The following is an 18,616-nucleotide window of genomic DNA, read 5'->3' on the forward strand; positions in this document are numbered from 1 at the left end:
ACCAAAAACCAAGACATACTCTGGCCATGCACAATTACAAAATATATGAATCACCAAAGCTACCCAGAGCTACTGAATGTATTCATTCAGTTCAAATGAGGTTACATGAGAGGCAGCTGGGGTGTAATAGAAAGAGTCCCTTCCCAGCTACATGTGACCTTATGCAAGCTACTTAGTTTCTCTATGCTTCTGTTTCCTTATCTGCAAAGCAGAAAAAGAAAATTGCTCTACCTCATAAAAATATTATGAAAAAGAAATAAAATAAAGGAGGTGAGAATTCCAGGCACAAACTAAGCCACCCTAAATGTATGCTCTCTCCACTCATGGACTATAAACTCAGGCAACAGTGCAGTACCTACTGGAAATGCTTGATACTTTTGGGTAATGTCCACAATATCTGGCACAGATTCCGTAAATATTGGCCTCACGTTAAATTATACGAGGGAAATATACCAAATTCCCTAACGTTTAGATGGTAAAAGAATCAGAGAAACTGAGCGATTTGTCTAAGGCTTTGTAAGTCACTGATGAAGTGAAACTGATAACCATGCACTTTACAAAAGGGAATGAGCATTTCTCTAGACTTGAAAGACCCCAACATTGTCATTATTCATATGACTTCCAAAAACTCATGTCATTTTTTACTCATTTGTTCAGTCAACACGTGTTGAAACTCAACTACACACCACGCACTATTCTAGGTGCTAGAGATAAAAAGAACAAGGCTTTGTCCCTCGCCTACCCATAAAGGAATTCAAGAGCTTTCTTAAACAGTCAATCTTAAGGGTTATGGAAGCTCTGAGGAGGAAATCAATTATTTTAGGAAAAGCTTTATAGCAGTTCTGTCCAATAGAAATTTCTGCAATGATGAAAATGTTCTTTAATATGTGCTGTCCAATACAATAGACACTAACCACATGTGGCTACTGAGCACTTAAAATGTGGCTAGTGTGACTGAGGAACTGAATTTTAAATTTTAATTAATTTTAATTTTAACAGCCACGTGTAGCTAGTGGTTACTGTATTATACAGCAGAGCTTTGCAAGACAGGTAATATTTGAGCTGAAGTCTTGAAAGAAGGGAGCAGGGAATTACCAGGGTCAGGGATAGTACATTCTAGGCAATGGAAAGAGCACAAACTACATGAAGGGCTATGAGAACACCTGAACGAGTTCAGGGAAGGCTGCCTGGGATACGAGGAATATGGAAAGGAGAAGGGAGAAATGAGGTTAAAAGGGTTAGACAGGGCCAAAATATGAATGCCCTTGAATACCAGGCTAAGGAATTAAACTTTATGCAGCAGACAATGGGAAAAAATCAAAGACTTAAAGACAGGGAATATCTGACCACATCCACGCTCTAGAAAGACAATTTCGGCCATAAGATGAATAATCTACGGAAAGAAGAGACCAGAGGTAGGAAGATCAGCCATGTATGAGACCACTGCAGTACTCCAAGTAGATGAAGACTCCGACCACTGCCATCACAGTGAGAACGGAGACAAAGGAACGAATTCAAGAGATCTTTTGGAGATAAAATTAGTGGGATTTAGAGAACTATGAGATGTGGTAGACAAGAATAAATCAAAATAAAAACTAGTGAGGTACCAGCCTGGAAAACCAGATAATTAAGGCACTTTCTACATTGCCTAAAGGGATGAAGAAAGTGTATATAGGCTCCTGCTCAAAGTTGTTTGTAAGAAAACAATCTAAATACCCATTAATAGCTTAAAAGTTAAATAAATTATGAAATCATTTAAGACAGTATATTATATATTTATTAAAATAATTTTTAAAGAATTTATAATACCAAGGTAAAATGTTCATGATACAGTAAATGAATAAGGAGGCTACAAAGAAGCACATGTAGCATTACCCCAATTTTGTTCTATATATTAGTAGAAATTTTTTTAATTGAAGGAATATGCCAAAAAGTCAACAGTGGCTTACTTAGATAGTAGGGTAATTGGCCATTCTAATTTCTTTCTTGAACATTTTTTTCTGATTGTCTAATTATACTACAATATCTATAGAATATTTTTTATTTAAAAATAAGCTTTTGCTCTGCAGCACTGTACCTCAAAGCACTGGGGCCTGTGGTAAATCTACTGAAGCCTGCGGCTGTGTCACAAACAGAGGGAATTCGACAGGGCCAGACCCCAAGTCTACTGCAGGTTCGTTATGGGAGAATAAATTCACAGCAAGTTAAGAAGGCAGTTTTCTTCCTTTTGAAAAATTTACCACAATTACGAAGTATAAAATGGATTATTTCCCATTTAATTTATTTATAATGTCTTCTCATGTATGATTTATGTCTGTATACACGCAACTACAAGCGGGAGTTTGGTATAAACCTATTTTACTCTGTGTAGTCATGCAGAAAGACATTTTATTCTGTCATACTCAATTTCAATTACTCAGGTTCATCTGATGTAGAGCAGACACTACATGCTGAAGAAGCAGGTCGGGAAACACTAATCTTTTTTATACGTACATGCCAGCTCTTTTTTGCACTTAACAAAACCTGGCTTTCCAAGTTCCACATTTAGATTCACAAAGAAATCCTGACCTGGTACAGATAAGCCTACTATAGAGGCATATGGCTATGGCAAATCCCCCTACATCCCGGATGTGACTAAAATACAAATTAGATAAGCAATGTAATAACTTCCTTCATTAAATAGAAAATGAATAGAATTTTTCAACTATAATTGTAATCACTTTATTTTGCCATAAGATAGGTTGTATTTGTCTTAGGAAACCACATGTACATTAAAAAGAGAATGTTAACATAACGTTCCTAGCCAAATGACAAACCTTATGCTGATCATTTTACAGAACGAGAAAATAAAACGCTGGAATTAAAAGCATTTTTCCATTTTAGATGTTTAGAAACCTGGCTTGATTTCCTTAACCAAAATTAGTTGTATATCTTACTTCTATGTTTTCTGTTAAAACACACTGATAGAGAGGCAGTCTTTTCTCTGGGACATTTGTAAATAAGCCCCAGGGCTGAGTAGTAGCAATGGACCCATTCAATAAACATAACAAAATTGACCGAGGTCAAACAGTGAGACAGTGGCAGATCTGGGACTAGGGCCAGGCCTCCTGGCTTGAAATCTAGTGCTCCTCTGACAAGATTACAGCTCTTAAATTAAAATATATTTTCCCTGAGACTTGAAACAGGCAATACATTTTAGGATACTAGTTCGTGACACTTGGGAAACATCAGCTAGCTCTCAAACCCAGAAACTGCCTTAGATGTTTTACCTAACTACCACATACTACATAGTGGGCAAGAGTCACTAAAATAGTCACTCCACAAACAAAGAGAATTCAGAAATCTGCAACAGCAATTAGCCACCAGTATCTTCCTATGTTTCTGTGATCTAATGTCCATTTCCATGGAAACAGAAAAAGAAGTGAGAGGCAGCCAAGAGAAGACATGTCAGAACTTGTCAGGTTCAATGGCTGGAGCTGAAAGCTGCAAATGCCTTTTTTTTTTCAAACAGCGTCAGCTGACTTCTGGCACATAATCGATTCTCAAGTTAGGCAATGTCAGCTTGCTGGGAGAAGCATAAAGCTAAAGAAATGGCTTAGGTTTTTGTTTCGTTTTTGAAGGCTTGGACTAAGGGGGAAGGAGATAAAAATTTAAAGCAAATTGTTCAAAATTCTAAATTTCTAAAACATAGAAATACAACAGAATTGTCTCAAATTTCACAAAGTGAACAGAAGGATTTCTTAGCTGTGATGAGGGAAAATGTAGGACCACCACAGAGCATTATTTGGAATGAACAGCAATAGGGTAGAGGTGGGGAAGAGACAGAAGGCAGAAGAAGCAGCATGCACCAAGGCCCTGAGATAAGAGAGGGTGTGTGTGGGGCAAGGGGTTATCACAGAAGGCTCTCCCAAAGGAGGTGACATCTAAGCTAAGACCTGAAGGATGAGATGGAGTTATAGAAGAAAGTATTCCAGCAAGAAGAAAGAGCATGAGGGAAGTCCTAGAGGCAAGAGAGAGCAAAATGAATCCAGGAACAGCAAACAGTTTGGGACAGCTGGAGCAGAGAGTGAGAGTGGGGAGTAAGCTCTGACCAGACCAAGAAGGGCCTTATTTCCCAGGTTAGATTTTGAACTTTTGTCCAGAAAACTAGAAGTTGTCACTGAAAAGTCTAAATCAGGAAAGTAACATGATGAGATTTGGATTTAAGAAAGATTAGTTAAAACTATCTTGGATTACACAGGGATACAGATGTGGAGTCTGTTACAACTTTGCCAGGGGAGAGATAAGGGTGGACTGCACTGGGAGAGGGGTAGCAGCAGAGATAGGAGAAGAGGACACAATGAATATGAGCAATGGGAGAAGAAGACAGATAAGTCAAAGATGACACCCAGGATTTTGGCCTGAACAGCTATGTAGAAGATAGTGCCAATCAATGAGTCTCTGTCAAAGCAAAGAAGGAGAAGTTTTAGGTGTATGTGGGACAGTGATGAGTTCTAATCTGGACTTCATGCCTTCCAGGCATCCATGGGATAGGCAAGCAGAGCTATCCAGTAGGCAGTCGCACATGTGATGAGTATATCTACAACCAGAGAGACATCTGGGATGAACATATGTATCAAGGCTTCAGGACTGGGAGACATTGCCAAGGGAAAGCACAAGATCAGACGAGATTCCAAGAGATGAATTGTAAAGGCTTTAGACTCCGTTCAAATGTTGGCTGCACCATTTACTAATTATATGACCTATGACCTAGGGTTACTTAGTCAGTCTCTAAGCCTGTAAAATTGGGATGATTATACCTGTGCTGAGGACTAATATTTAAAAAATGAGTGGAGGAAGAGGAAACTATAAGGTAGAATGAGAAAGAGAGGATAAAAAACAGATACTACAGGAGAATGTAGTGTTATGGAAACTAATGGAAAAGAGAATTTCAAAATTAAGGTTAATAGATCAAATACTGCAAAGAGATCAATTAAAATAAGAATAGAAAAGTATACAAAATATTAAAAAAAAAAAAGACACCTCTGGTGACCCCGGCTAAAGCCCGGTGGAGGTGAATACAAACAGAAGTAGATGGTAGATGAAGGAGTGAGAGACAAATGTAGAAAATTCCTTCAAGAAGCTTGGCTGCAAGGGAGAAGTAAAATTAGACTCTATCTAGTGGAGTCAAAATAGAGTTGCCTGTTTTTGTTTTTTCATTGGTAGAAACTTATACAGCATAAGTTAAGATGCTCTCAGCTACAAGTAACAGAAAACCTAACTAACAATGCTTAAACCATTAGGACATTTATTGTTTACTTAACAAAAAGTCTGAAAGTAGACAACTCTAGGGTTTTTCCAGAATCTCAGTGATGTCATCAAAGATCAAGGCTGGCTCTATCTTCCTGCTCTGCCACAATACGGCTACCACTGCCAAGCATCATGTCCTTACAACATATTCCCAACAGAAAGAAAGGGGAAGAACAAACCTTGCCCCTCTGTTAGGAAGTAGAACACCTTACCTAGAGGCCCCTCCCCCCATCAGACTTTCCATTATACTTCATTGGTTACAACTGGGTCACATGGCCAGTTCTCTTAGCTATAAGAGAAGGTGAGAAATTATCTGACTTTCTAGACTCTATTTTGAGACAGTAAGGGAGACAGGGGTCGGGAATAACTTTTACATAGCCAGCCAATACTGTCTGTCACATGCATGTTTAAATGCAGATGTGAAAGAGCTAGCAAACAGAAAGAAGCCAAAGACACAAAAGGGAAGAGGGCAAGAATGAGTTCAGATACAGGTAAGTTTATAAGAGGGCTAGATGGCAGCTGGAAGGCTGCCTACGATAACAGATTTCTAGGCAAGAGAGAGAAAAAAGAATAGAAGAAAAAACTTCCTAGGGATTACTGGGTAACAGAGGATTCAACCATTGTTAGAAATCATTAATTCATAGCGCCACTGACAAGGACTTCTCTAGCAGCACCCAGCAGCCTGAGAGTAAGAACAGAGAAAGTAGAATGTTGAATCCATACTAGACTGGAGCTAGGTTGGGTGGTAGAGTGGAAAGACAAGGGTACAAAGGAGCTGAAGTTATCAGCAAGCCAGTGAAATAATGGGCCATATATATCTATGTTAGGAAAGAAATGAAAGGCATGAAAAGGCAGAAAGAGTGAGACAGTCAAGGAACCTGAGGTGTAGTGGCCACAGTGAGAGGGCTGAAAGGATGAAAAGCTATAGTAAGATAAGTAAAATGAGCACTTCCAGGGGACAAGATTGAGGGTGTACCATGAGAATGGATGGCTGAAGCAGAATGAAGGTCGAGGGCACTCCCGTTAAGAAAGTGAAGAAATTAAAAGGCTAAGATGTTAACTGGACTGTCTACATGGACTCTAAAGCCATTCAAGATGGTGGCTAGAAGTGAAGTGAAAAGGAAGAGTCAATGTCTTTAAAAAAGGAAAAAAAGGTGACCAAAGAAGACAGGGAGAAGGTGATTATACTTTTAATAACCATGACTATCAGAAAGAGTATAAGCATGAAGGAATGAAGGAGTACTGAAGCAGAAGCTGCCCTAGGAGACCAGTAACATGTCAAACCTTACCCTAAACCCACGGGTAGACAGTAGGTGAAAGAATGAGCTGCATCCACTTAAAAAGACTTCACAAAAAGCAGTGTCTGCAAGGAATCGCAGTTTTCAGTTAAAGGAAGAGTTTTCAGTTAAGGATAGTAAGAAGAATTCATTTAATATAAATTGGAGCCCCAGAAGCACAAAACAAAAATTCGGGAAGAAGAGGAAGGAAAATTTAGGTTTAGGAGAGAGGAAGTCCTAAACAGTATAAAGATGAGATTTTTTTTTTTTTAATGACCAGAGAGGCTTATATTTGGGCTGTGACAGGAATATGGGGTGTAACAAAATCAGTAAGCCTTAAGGTATCCAAAAGAACCAGTCCCAGCAGCCTCTCTGGCTGGAAAACTCTGTAGCCCACACCAATTATACTTGCAAGGAATTCCCATTCTGAGTTACAATGCCTAAAAATTCTCAGTAACAGTGTTTCCAACATATGAGGTTAATATCCAAATTTAGCTTTAGACATACATTCATTTTGGAAACCAGTATTATTCACATTATATCAGTATAGTAAAGAATTTAACCTTACTCAAAAAAGGCTCCCCAAAACTGGCCCTTGACTTCCGTTTCTGGGAAGTAATCTCTAAGGTCTTTTCCTGGGGCCTTGGGCTAGCCAGCCTGTAACATGTGATTTAGGGTGGGGGCTTTGGGTCATGCTTGGAGGGGCTGGAGACTAGAGACTGAGATCAGTCACACGGACAATCAATCATGACCATGTCACAGAAGCCCAATAAAAACTCTGAACACCAAGGTGCAGGTGAGCTTCCTTGTTTGGCAATACTCCATGCATAGTGTCACACATCAATGCCAGGAAAGTAATATGTCCTTATTCCACAGGGAGAAGCAACGGAAGCTCCACATTTGTTAATTCCCTGGACACTGTGCTATGCGCTTCTTCCCTTGGCTGATTTTAATCTATTTCTTTTCCCTGTAATAAACCATACCCATGAGTATAATAGCTTTCAGTGAGTTTTCTGAGTCCTTCTAGCAAATTATTGAATCTAAGGTGGTCTTTGGAACCCCTGAATTTGCAACTGGTGTCAGAAGTGAGGGCATCTTGTAGAAACTCTGCCCTCTACTTCATATCTGATCTAAACTCTTTGCAATATCTATTCTCCCTAAATCAATTTGTTCACAAGGAAAAAAAAATTATTTGAAAAGAACTCAATACCCGAGGTTAGCTGAAATTGTCACTGAAGAGTAACTAGTCTACTGAACTACTAATGGCCATCTGCTCCCATAAATTCCTCTGAGCAGTGAAGATGTCTCAACAACTAACCACTACGAAAAGTACTGCTGAGTTTTAATCTGGACATAATAGACCCTCACTATATTACTGAGACAGAAAGTCATTTCCCTTTACTGAATTATAGCTTGTTCTAGGTAACTGGGAAATGCCATCATACCTCAGTGAAGTGTGATCAAGTCCAAATAATGAATACCTGTAAAACAATTTAAATTCAATTTTTTAATTTAAAAAAAAAGCATTTTATAGCTACTACAGTGTATAAATGAATTATATTACTGCAGTTACTGACACCATAACACAGAAGGATTTGTCAAACTTCTCATTACCAAACACTGCTAAAAAGACTTTATAACTCACCCCCATACAAAAAGTGCACCAAAATAACATATTATCTAAATTAACAAAAATGCAATTGAGGTGAAATGAAAAAGGGGCATTTAAATAATGAGTGTCAGAGTAAAGAGATTTACAAAGACATTCTCTAAGAAACGCCTTATAATGTACCAAGTATAAAATACAAAATCTGCAGCCAAATGACAAAGGGAAAGTCTTAATATATTAATATCAATTAGCATTTCAGAGATGATATTAAAGAGTGTGCTTTCACTTTTTAAATGGAAACTTAAACCTTTTAAAACTTCAGTTGCACAGTTCAGTTAAAAGCTCAGCCTAGGGAATGAGAGAGATTACTTGTGGGACCCTGCCCAAGTTATTTAATCTCTTTATGCCTCAGTTTTCCTCATTTACAAAATAAAAATAACAAGAGTACCTATTATACAGAATTGTGTGGATTAAATGAGATAATACAGGTAAACAGTATAAGGCTTACTAATACTCAATAATAGGTAGCTGTTTTAGTAGTATAGAATTATCTAAGGATAATACATTAATTCAACCTATTTAATCTGAGGTTTTCTACATTCAGGTAACTAATACATCAGACTTAAGACTCTACCAAAATAAACTAATTATAAAGGTCTAACATATTTGTTTCTGTGGACATATGTATAGGCTCGGCATCAACACAAAAAAGAAATACAAGAAAAAAAACATCATTTGTTTCTTTTGGTGGACATTTTATCAACATAAAATTAACTAATATTATGTAAAACAAGTATTAAACACAAACATCTATGAATGCAAATTAGTATCGCATTATTTCAAACTATAAATGATTACATACCATTAAAAATTTTTTTAAAAGTCAATAAGTAAAGGTTCACAGGAAACAAAAGAATCTATGGCAGCAGGTGTCATGTCTTTCTTATTTATAATTTCTCTAAAATCTAACCATTGAAAGAATGAATAAAGTCAGAGGGTAGGATGCTTTAAAAAGCAAAAGGGAGACACTGATAGTCTCCAAAATGACTGATATCATGGGAGTTAACACACTGGGAAGAATAATCTAGCAGTCTCTGGGTGAGTAATAAGGGGGAAAATTAAGTTAGCGATGGAGGTATGAAAGATGTAAGTTGCCAAAACTGCCACCAGCAGTTTAACAGTCTTGCGACAATAAAAAACCTGACCAAAATGAATAACATGGAATCACTCTGCAGTGAATGGGAAAAGGCGAGAACACAATTCAATCAGCATTAAAGTAATCACAACAAAAATAATTACTATATCTCATCAAATAGAAAATACCATAGGTTATAAGATACACCATTATTTTATATACCACCAAAGAGAAAAATATATTAACAATTAAACTGACATGATGCCAAGATGTTACTGATTATAAAATATACTCCAATTTCAGATATTAAAATTTGAAATACATGTATCTTAAAATCAATTAAATATAGTATCTGCCTAAATAATAAAAAGAGATCACAATCCTATGAAATCCCCAATAATATCCATAACTCTCCCTCACAGCCTGCTTGGGATCTGTTCAAATCTTGGAACTAACATCTGACTCTGACCCATGATTCCATGTCTGCACCTGAGGAGACAGGGTAAGCCCTTGCCCATCCAACAGGGCCAGCTCTAAGAAGTTCTCCTAAGGGCCCAGTAAGTAATCTTATGTGACCTTTATTAAGACTCCTTAATTATGACTGCAGAAGACAAGGTCCTACCTTTTATGATTACCCTCATCCTAGACTCTGTTCAAATCATTGTAGGTTATCCTTTAAAGTCCATAAAGTCAATAACACAAAAGAGTGAAAAGTTAGGAATTCTTCTGAAGTGTTCAACGTAGAAATGGAATATTACAAGGGTTTGGTAATTACCCTTCTTTTAATTTATTCATTTACTAAAGCAAATTATGTCAGCCTCACTAGTTTTCGCTGCTAATGAATTGTGTCTGACATCATTCTACCCCCTTTGATCAATATATTTCTCTGGCTTGGCACATTTTTCTACTAGTGCTTCCTTTTGCACTAATTTTGACTGTTGACTTCAACTGAATGAGACAGTCCATTTTATCAATTCTTTTATAAACAAGGCAGCATTCTGCATGCTTCCCACTTCTGTCAGAGCTACAGTTAGAGCCCATCTTTATATGAACTGTTTATCCCAGGACCTCTATTACCTCCCCCTGGTAGATACTTTCCCCTGGTAGATACACAAAGAAGGAAATGGGAAAAGTTCCTCTGCGTTGTCAGACACAAAAGAATACTCAAGCATCTTTGCTTTATCAATAAACACCGGCCAAGTTAAACTACAATGATGACTTCTATTTCCTAGTACCTGTCTGTCCTTTCTCTTTCTTGTTACTTCCTTTCTTGCTCTCTTTTCAGATTCAGGCCTAGAGTTAAACCAGATGCTCTGTTTTTCTCTAATTGTCCTTACTGCTTTATCTAGATACCAGAAAAATCATAAACAAAATCTGTTGTTTTACTCCATTTGGATCAAACAGTCAAATTGTTGCCCCTCCCCCCATTCTGTGTTCTGAAAGTAAGAATCCTGATTCTCTATGTTCACTGCTGAGAATGAAAATTAATACGAAGGGACAAAATCAGGACAAGGTCCCACCCCCTCTCCTTAGGAAGCACTTCAGCCAATGACAGCTGAGCCAACAGCTTCAATCATTCCTAGAGCGTGGGTTAGCCTACAAATGGGCTGAAACATGTTTTTCACTCAGGCAAAAAGATCCATCCAAAGTAAACAAAGGTTTTAAACTGGGAAGAAAGAGGAAGATCAGAGGTGAGAAACTTAACACTGTACTGAAAAGTTCTAGGGAGGAAGGACATACAACTAGATAGGTGAAGAAACTCAACCTTGCCAAAGGGGAGATCCAGTGTGAAGAAATAGTTAATGACATTCCAAACAGGAGAAGGGAAGATGACATGCTAGTTCCTGCATCCAGTACACAGTAGGATGTGACTGAAAGGCCTAAAACCTAAGGAAGAAATTCAAGGAATTCATGGCCAAGAATAGTCAAGTACTTTCATCTTACAAAGGTACCAGAACTAGGGCTGATCCAAGGCCAATCACTGACATAGAGCAGAAGATAATCTGGCCCAGCTATATACAGAGGGCTGTAGCAGGAGGCCTTCCCTGGGTGTCAGAAAAAAAGCTCCAAGAGTCAGGGCCCTCCTGGCCTTACAAATTGTTCCGTCCCAAAACCACACAGAACAAGAAGTGGGAATTTCAATGGTTGACACTGGAGAACAATAACTCTCCTTTTTTTACACCTTTGTTGCTTTGTTTTATTTCTATTGTTTTCTTGATAAAGTTACCCATTTAAACCTTCTGGTCACTAAGTAGTTTTATCAGGTGAAAAGCGTCTCTACACTTATGTTAATGGGGACCAGAATACAAGAGTAAATTGGTAAAGTAATGACGCTGACAAAATCTACTCTAACACTTCTCAATTTGGCATAAATGACTTGGGGTGGGGGACCGGGACAGTTGGTGCCAGTAAAAAACTGTAATAGCTTTCTGTCCTAGGTACCTAAAATAGCAACGTGTAAAAAAAAAGAAGACTGCAATATTCAAAGCTGCATATATAAGTACTCAGTCATCACAGTGAGTTGAAGGTACTCATGTAAGTCATCTCTGATAACTGGCAGAAAAAGAAGGGCATTTTAGTAGGAGGAAATAACCAGCAATTAATATTAATAAGCTGTTTCTAACTTCTTCTGAGAACTTGTTCTCTTTCAATGCTGACTGCAGGGTTCCTTCTATGACATGGAACCTAAATGAGTCTGTGAAATCTGATATCCTCTAACAATACCACCAACTTGAATGGTCAACACTACATAATACTGAGCCTTGTTTTCTAAGTTCCAACTTTGACTGCCTTAAATAAAACATTGTAAAACAGTATCTGAAAATCATCAAAATTTCTAACATAGCTATACTTTTTGTTTATGACCGCAAGTTAACAGTAGGTCTGTAACTAAAAGCTTTATTTTACAATTTTGAACTACATCTTACACATCCTTGTGTCCTCAGCATCTAACCAATGCCCCAAACCTAGTAAGTAGTCACTAAATGTCTGCTGCTGAAGATGACAAAAAGTCCAATGACATTTTAAAAAGTACAGCAATAATTATCTGATGCCAACTCAACAAATAATTGTTAAATGAACGAATAAATTCATAGCAAGCAAAAGAAACCCCTGCTAGATTAATCAAACTGAACTATTCACTAGATAATACTGCCTCAGAAAAATATTTCAAAGAACTGGGCTTTAGTTATATCTTTATTCCCTGTTCACTAATCTATAGTTTTAAAAGAGAAAGGAGAATTCAAAACTAGGCTTAACACACTTGACTCCTTAGCCTCAGATTAATGTCCCAAAGAAATGTAAGAGCAGTAACTGAATTATGTTATATAGAAACTCTGCTTCATGTTTAAAGGGTTTTTAAGAAAAAAATTATAAGTTTTAGGTGCCGGAAAGACTACTGTCCTGTCCAACTGAATTAATTAGTGTTCTTCATTCCTTAACGCTTTCATGGAGACCTAATAAAGTATTTTTAAATATGAGAACTGCTATGTACCTGATGATGCAAAAATCATGGAGAGGAATGAATAAGGTCAGATGCCCAAAACTGTCAACGAAGCCATTCAACAACTTCATCTATGGTTAATGCATAGTCTGTGAACTTCTTCCATGAAAGGCAATAAATTTCTTTGGTATATTTAGATATGGCTAACTTAATTATCTTAAGAACATCATCTAATATTTTATCTCTTTGGCTAAGTGTCTGGGAACCTCTGAAACTTAATATATCATATTACAAATCTGGACGAGGAAGGTAATTTATATTAGTTATATAATGTCAAAGGGAGAAAGATAATTTCCTTAGAAACTGTTTAAACTATGAATGACTAAAAGAAGGTCGTTTGAAGTAATTTTCTCATGCCTCCATATATCTTAAGAGTCAGAAGATCTGCAGATCTAGTACCAATGCCAAATAAGAAGGATTTAGATATGATTCAGTTAAATACAGATGCCTTACAACTACTAATATTTATAGTTAAACATTAAATTGTTCAACAGTTCACTTTAAAGTGAACTATAATGATAATTGGTATAACAACTTTTTTGTATAGAATACTCTTTGAAATCAAGTAGGTTATAGATTTTAAAATATGTTTTTTTATATTGTCTTTATACCAAAATGGTACTGGTAATAAAATTTCATAGATATTTTTTCTACAACACGTTGGCCAATACTTAATAAACCTCTGTTGCCTCAAACATTAAATACAGAAAAGTATCTGGTTGTTAATTATCCTGTTAAATACTGGGAAAAATACACCTATTATAGCTTCTTGTATAAGCACTTGCCGTTTGAGAAACGATGTATCAAACTCCTTTGGCTCTTCCCACGAGAGGTGCTTAGGGGGCTCAAAAAATTTTTTTCATTTTCATTACAAGATTAAAGAGAGCTTAGCCCACAATGAAAAGCAAAATTCTTTAGGAAACCAAAGGCTGAGAACACTCCTTATTCAGAAGTGAAATTCCATTGTCAGGGAAAATCACTAATACCAACTATCAAGGGAAAATGTCTCATTCCTACTGCAGGATCAGCTAAAGTGAAACTGCTTCTTTAGTTGCTAGGAAACAACCAACTCATTATGTGCCATTATCAGAACCCTAGAGAAGAGAACTGGCATCTGCTTCACATTTGGGGACACTGGAGATTGAAGTGAAAGCACTGCAACTGCTGCCAAAACCCCTGGTCTCCAGGGTTACACGGGGCCACAGCAGGCGCTGACAGCAGACAAGCCTTTCAAGTTTTCCTTGCTATAGCTCTTTTTCTAATAACTAAAATTATTTTCTCCCAATATCCCACATTTTCAAACTCAAAGCTTCTAAGACAAGGCATCCTCATTTGACTTAAACCAATTATATCTATGTTGAGCACAACTTGGAAGAAAAAAAATACTTCTCAGGAATCGTAACAAATAGAAAAATTTTAAACTTAGTTATTCATTGAATGAGTTGAGTGAATTGAGTACTAGATGTTTATGCCTTTAAGTATTTAAAGTCAAAATGGAAAATAAAAGGAAATTGTTTCAAAAATCAGGAGAATAAAAAAGAAGACATACTGATAAACCCAGTACTCAAAATGACATTCTAGCATTTATCTGCCTAGTTTTCCTAATTGATCATAAAGTTTAACTTCTCTTTTTAGGGCCTGGCATGCTTTTTTGCAATGCATCACAAAACGCATTCATGAACGTATACCATATTTATTCATCAATCTCTCCCTTTCTTTTAGCAGAGGAGGTTAGAAGGAGGTGGGTGAAATTATGCACATAAACTACTAGACATTGGCAAGTTGAAACCATGCGACTCCCTGCTGCTTCCATATACAGAAAAATAAGTTATCCTTCAGAAGAAGCTACAGATGTTAGTAGAAAAGGTTGGCAAACCATCTTCCTTCACCAAATTACAAAGAATGATCCTGGTAGGGTTCCCCTATCCTAATATAATTCTTTGCCCCAACTCCCACTCTAACATACATCTCATTTCAATTACTCACACCTACCACTCTCTGCTAAATAATGTTTCCTTGATATTACTCCATACTTTTATTCTCAAATGACTCAGCTCTACTCCACCACCATGCCTACCTTCTCCCGACCTGACTCTTACCCAATTTCCTCTGTGTCTTACTAAACATCTTTACACTTAGGGTTGCCAGATTTAGCAAATAAAAGAAGAGGACCCTCACTCAGTTAAGTCTGAATATCAGATACACAACAAATAATTTTTGAGTGTATGTCCCAAGCAATATTTGGGACATACCTGTACTGAAAAATTATTCACTGTGTATCCAATATTCAAACTTAACTAAAGAATATCCTGCATTTTATCTGGCAATTCTATTACCACCCCACTGTGACAAATCTTGATCCTTGATATTTTTCTCACTTTAATAGAAACCTGCCTTTCCTCAATAATACCTTATTTCCAAATTCCATCTATTAAAAAAAAAAAAAAAAAAAAAGAAAAGCCTAACTTTTCTAATGTCCCTCCTCCGAACAAAATCAATTTATCGTCACTTTTTACACCTGTTCCTCCTACAGCTACTGACTTGCTTCTTCCCCATCACATGATTTTCATTTATTTGATCCCTCCAATTTTACCCAGCCTCCTGGTCCCTCCTCACTGTCTTCCTGGAAATTAGGCCTTGACTTCAAGATTTCCCTCATTAACGGATATTTTTCCCTTTTGGACGTTCTGCCATTCCAATCCTGGATCTAACAACAGGTTTGCCCATGTTGGCTTTCATGCTTCAGAGAGTTGCAAAAGCCAGTCACAAAAACTTGGCAAAACTAAAAAATTATGATATTTAGCACCCAGTGGGCCTCTGCTACTACACAGCATTCCTCCATTCAAATCTTCATCTCTTTTTTTAACTCCTCTGATAGCAGTTAAAAAGCACTGCCTCTGGATCCTTGCATGCCTGAGCTTGATTTAGAACCACTAGAATTAGTGTGAGTCACTCGCCTGGGACAATCTGTTAAAAATGCAAACTCCTTGGCTTTCCCTCAGACGTACTGAAGCAAAATCTTCAAGAGAGGAGTGGAACACGTATGCTATAAATCTGAATTTTCAACTAGCTCCCCTGATAATTTTTATAAATACCAAAATTTGTGAGCCAAATTTGCTCTATCGAGTAAACTCACTATCTTTTTCCTTCCACTGAGAAGACGAGGAAATAATAACTTTTGTTAACCCCTTTTTAGTGCCAGGTATGATGGGGTTCCCTCATCTGCTCTTCTTTCTTCTACTCACAAAATTTGGAACTAAAGATTTATTTTCCAAAAATAACTCATCTATATAATCTTTTAATCTCATTCCCTTTGCCTCTTTCATAACATTCCTCTTTAAATAATCTTCTCATTTTTCTAGAATCTTCAGTCTCTTTTCACTCTATCCTATACCTTGGAAAAGGTATGGCTGTCCTTTTTAAAAAACAAATGAAAAGGCCTTTCATTTGATACCATTCCTCTTTAAGCTTCCATCCTATTTTCCTTTTTCCCCACTCCACTACATGGCCTATTTTATCTAATAAGCACAATACACCTCTACCTCCGTGGACTTGCTGTAAATCCATCCTTAAACACCTATAATCTGACTTTTTTCATTCACTGTTCCACTAAAGGATCACAAATGGCCACCTAACATCTATTATCTCCTCGCCTTTTTTCAATCCTCATTCTCACTGACCTCTCATTCTTAAAACTCTGCAAATCAGTGGTTCCAAAACTTGTCTACACCCTAGAATCAGCCAGAGAGCTCCAAAAATGCTGATGCCTGGGTCACACACCAAGAGTTCATGATTTAATCAGTCTGGAGTGTGACCTGAAATTTGAAATTTTTAAGATCCCCAAATGATTCTAATATGCAGATATGCTGGATAACCCCTTGCTCCAAACACTTGATCTTCATGACATTAGTATCTTTAGTGCTTTTCCTACTTCTTAAACTACTTCTTTTCCTCTTTACTAACTCCTTTTCCTCCCACAAAATCACCCATCCTGAACTGAGAATGTTAACCAAAGAAAAGTCCTCAACCCATTACTCTTCTCTTATTATAATTAATATAATTCAAGTAGAAGAGATGTCTTGGGGAGGATGGTGGTGGTGATGATAATAATGATGATATCTAATATCAACAAAGCTAATATCCCACTGATTATAAGATGTATCATTATTTTATGAAGCACTAAAACAGAAAAAGCATCTAAGATGAGGAAGAATCCAACAGAAGAACCCTACATGAAGCTGGGACCCCAAAGGACTACACTTTTTAACCCTAAAGGTAAATGAAATATAAATCCACAATTTGGAAATAAATTTCAAGGAAATGTGCATCTCTCAACTTGGGCCCTGGCAGAAGACAGAAAAACACCTCCTTAGGAAGATGAATCACAAGTTGGTACCCATGCAGCTTTCCAATCTGAATACATACCACAAGAGTGGTCCCAAACTCTAACAGAGAATTCAATTTAAAGCTGCCTTAGGTTGAAAGTGCCTGGAGAAACAACATAAAATCTCTCTGAAAGAACTTGACTTCAAGCCAAGGATAAAGCAATTCTAAGAAGCCATCACTTGTAAGATATATCCTGATTAGAGAAATGTTAAGATACGAAAAAAAATCTAACGTATTAGGATTGATAAAATCCAATAATAACAGGGCGCACTTATATGACACTATGCTTTCTAAGCATATTACATGTATTAACTTATTTAATCTTCACAATGAGGTAGCTACCATTATCCCCATTTTATAGGTGAGGAAACAAAAGTCCAGAGAGGTTTTTGCTCAAGGACGTACAGCTATTAGATGTGTAGTAGAGACTGACCTGAGTCTCCAGAGTCCATGGCCTTAGCTACTGAGTTATGGACATAATTCTGGAGACATCAATATTTAAGGGGTAGGCAGAGAAAAAGAACCCAAAGATCTAAAGGAAATTATGCAAGCTGCCAGAGAAAAAAGACATATTAGGGGCCAGCCCGGTGGCATAGTGGTTAAGTTCACACGCTCCACTTCAGTGGCCCAGGGTTCGCAGGTTTGGATCCCGGGCGCGGACCTAGGCCCTGCTTATCAAGCCATGCTGTGGCAGGCATCTCACATATACAGTAGAGGAAGATGGGCATGGATGTTAGCCCAGGGCTGATCTTCCTCAGCAAAAGAGGAGGATTGGCAATGGATGTTAGCTCAGGGCTAATCCTCCTCACACACACACAAAAAGAAGACATATTACTCACAGAGGAACAATTATAGAAATAAAAGCAGATTTCTCACTGGAAATAATGAAAGGCAGAAGACAATGAAACAGCATCTGTAAAGAGCTGAAGAAAAAAATGATATGCAGTTAAAGTATGAAGGGAAAATAAAGACATCTCCAATAAATGAAAGTTGAGCAAATTGTCCATCAGTAGACCCACACCACAAAGAAAACTAAACAAAGTTCTTCAGGATAAAGAAAAATAACAGATGAGACTCAAATCTAAAGAAATCAAAAGCACAGAAATAGCAAATTTGTGGGTAAATACAAGACTGTTTTTCTTAATTTCTTTAAAAGATAACTATTTGAATAAATTTTTAACACTATATTATGAGATTTATAATGCACATATATTTAAAATATATCAATACAGGGGGCCAACCCGGTGGCGCAAGCGGTTAAGTGCGCGCGCTCTGCTGCGGCAGCCTGGGGTTCGCTGGTTCGGATCCCAGGCGCACACCAGCATACCGCTTGGGAAGCCACGCTGTAGCGGCGTCCCATATAAAGTAAAGGAAGATGGGCACAGATGTTAGCCCAGGGCCAGTCTTCCTCACCAAAA

General features: G+C 37.4%; 1 protein-coding gene across 8 annotated transcripts in view; it reads right to left on the reverse strand.

Annotated features, from left to right (window-relative positions):
* NUBPL (NUBP iron-sulfur cluster assembly factor, mitochondrial) overlaps positions 1 to 18,616 on the reverse strand; it is a 179,804-nt gene that overhangs the window by 83,172 nt on the left and 78,016 nt on the right. Inside the window, exon 1 of one of the 8 annotated variants that reach the window (XM_058540767.1) lies at positions 8,012 to 8,045. The exons of the other annotated variants lie outside the window; for them this stretch is intronic. The gene's annotated coding sequence lies outside the window, so the exon portion shown is untranslated. Of the gene's footprint in view, positions 1 to 8,011; positions 8,046 to 18,616 lie in introns of those variants that run through there. 8 annotated transcript variants of the gene reach the window in all.

This window comes from Diceros bicornis, chromosome 5, assembly GCF_020826845.1.
Source record: "Diceros bicornis minor isolate mBicDic1 chromosome 5, mDicBic1.mat.cur, whole genome shotgun sequence".
In the NCBI taxonomy this organism is placed as follows: Eukaryota; Metazoa; Chordata; class Mammalia; order Perissodactyla; family Rhinocerotidae; genus Diceros; species Diceros bicornis.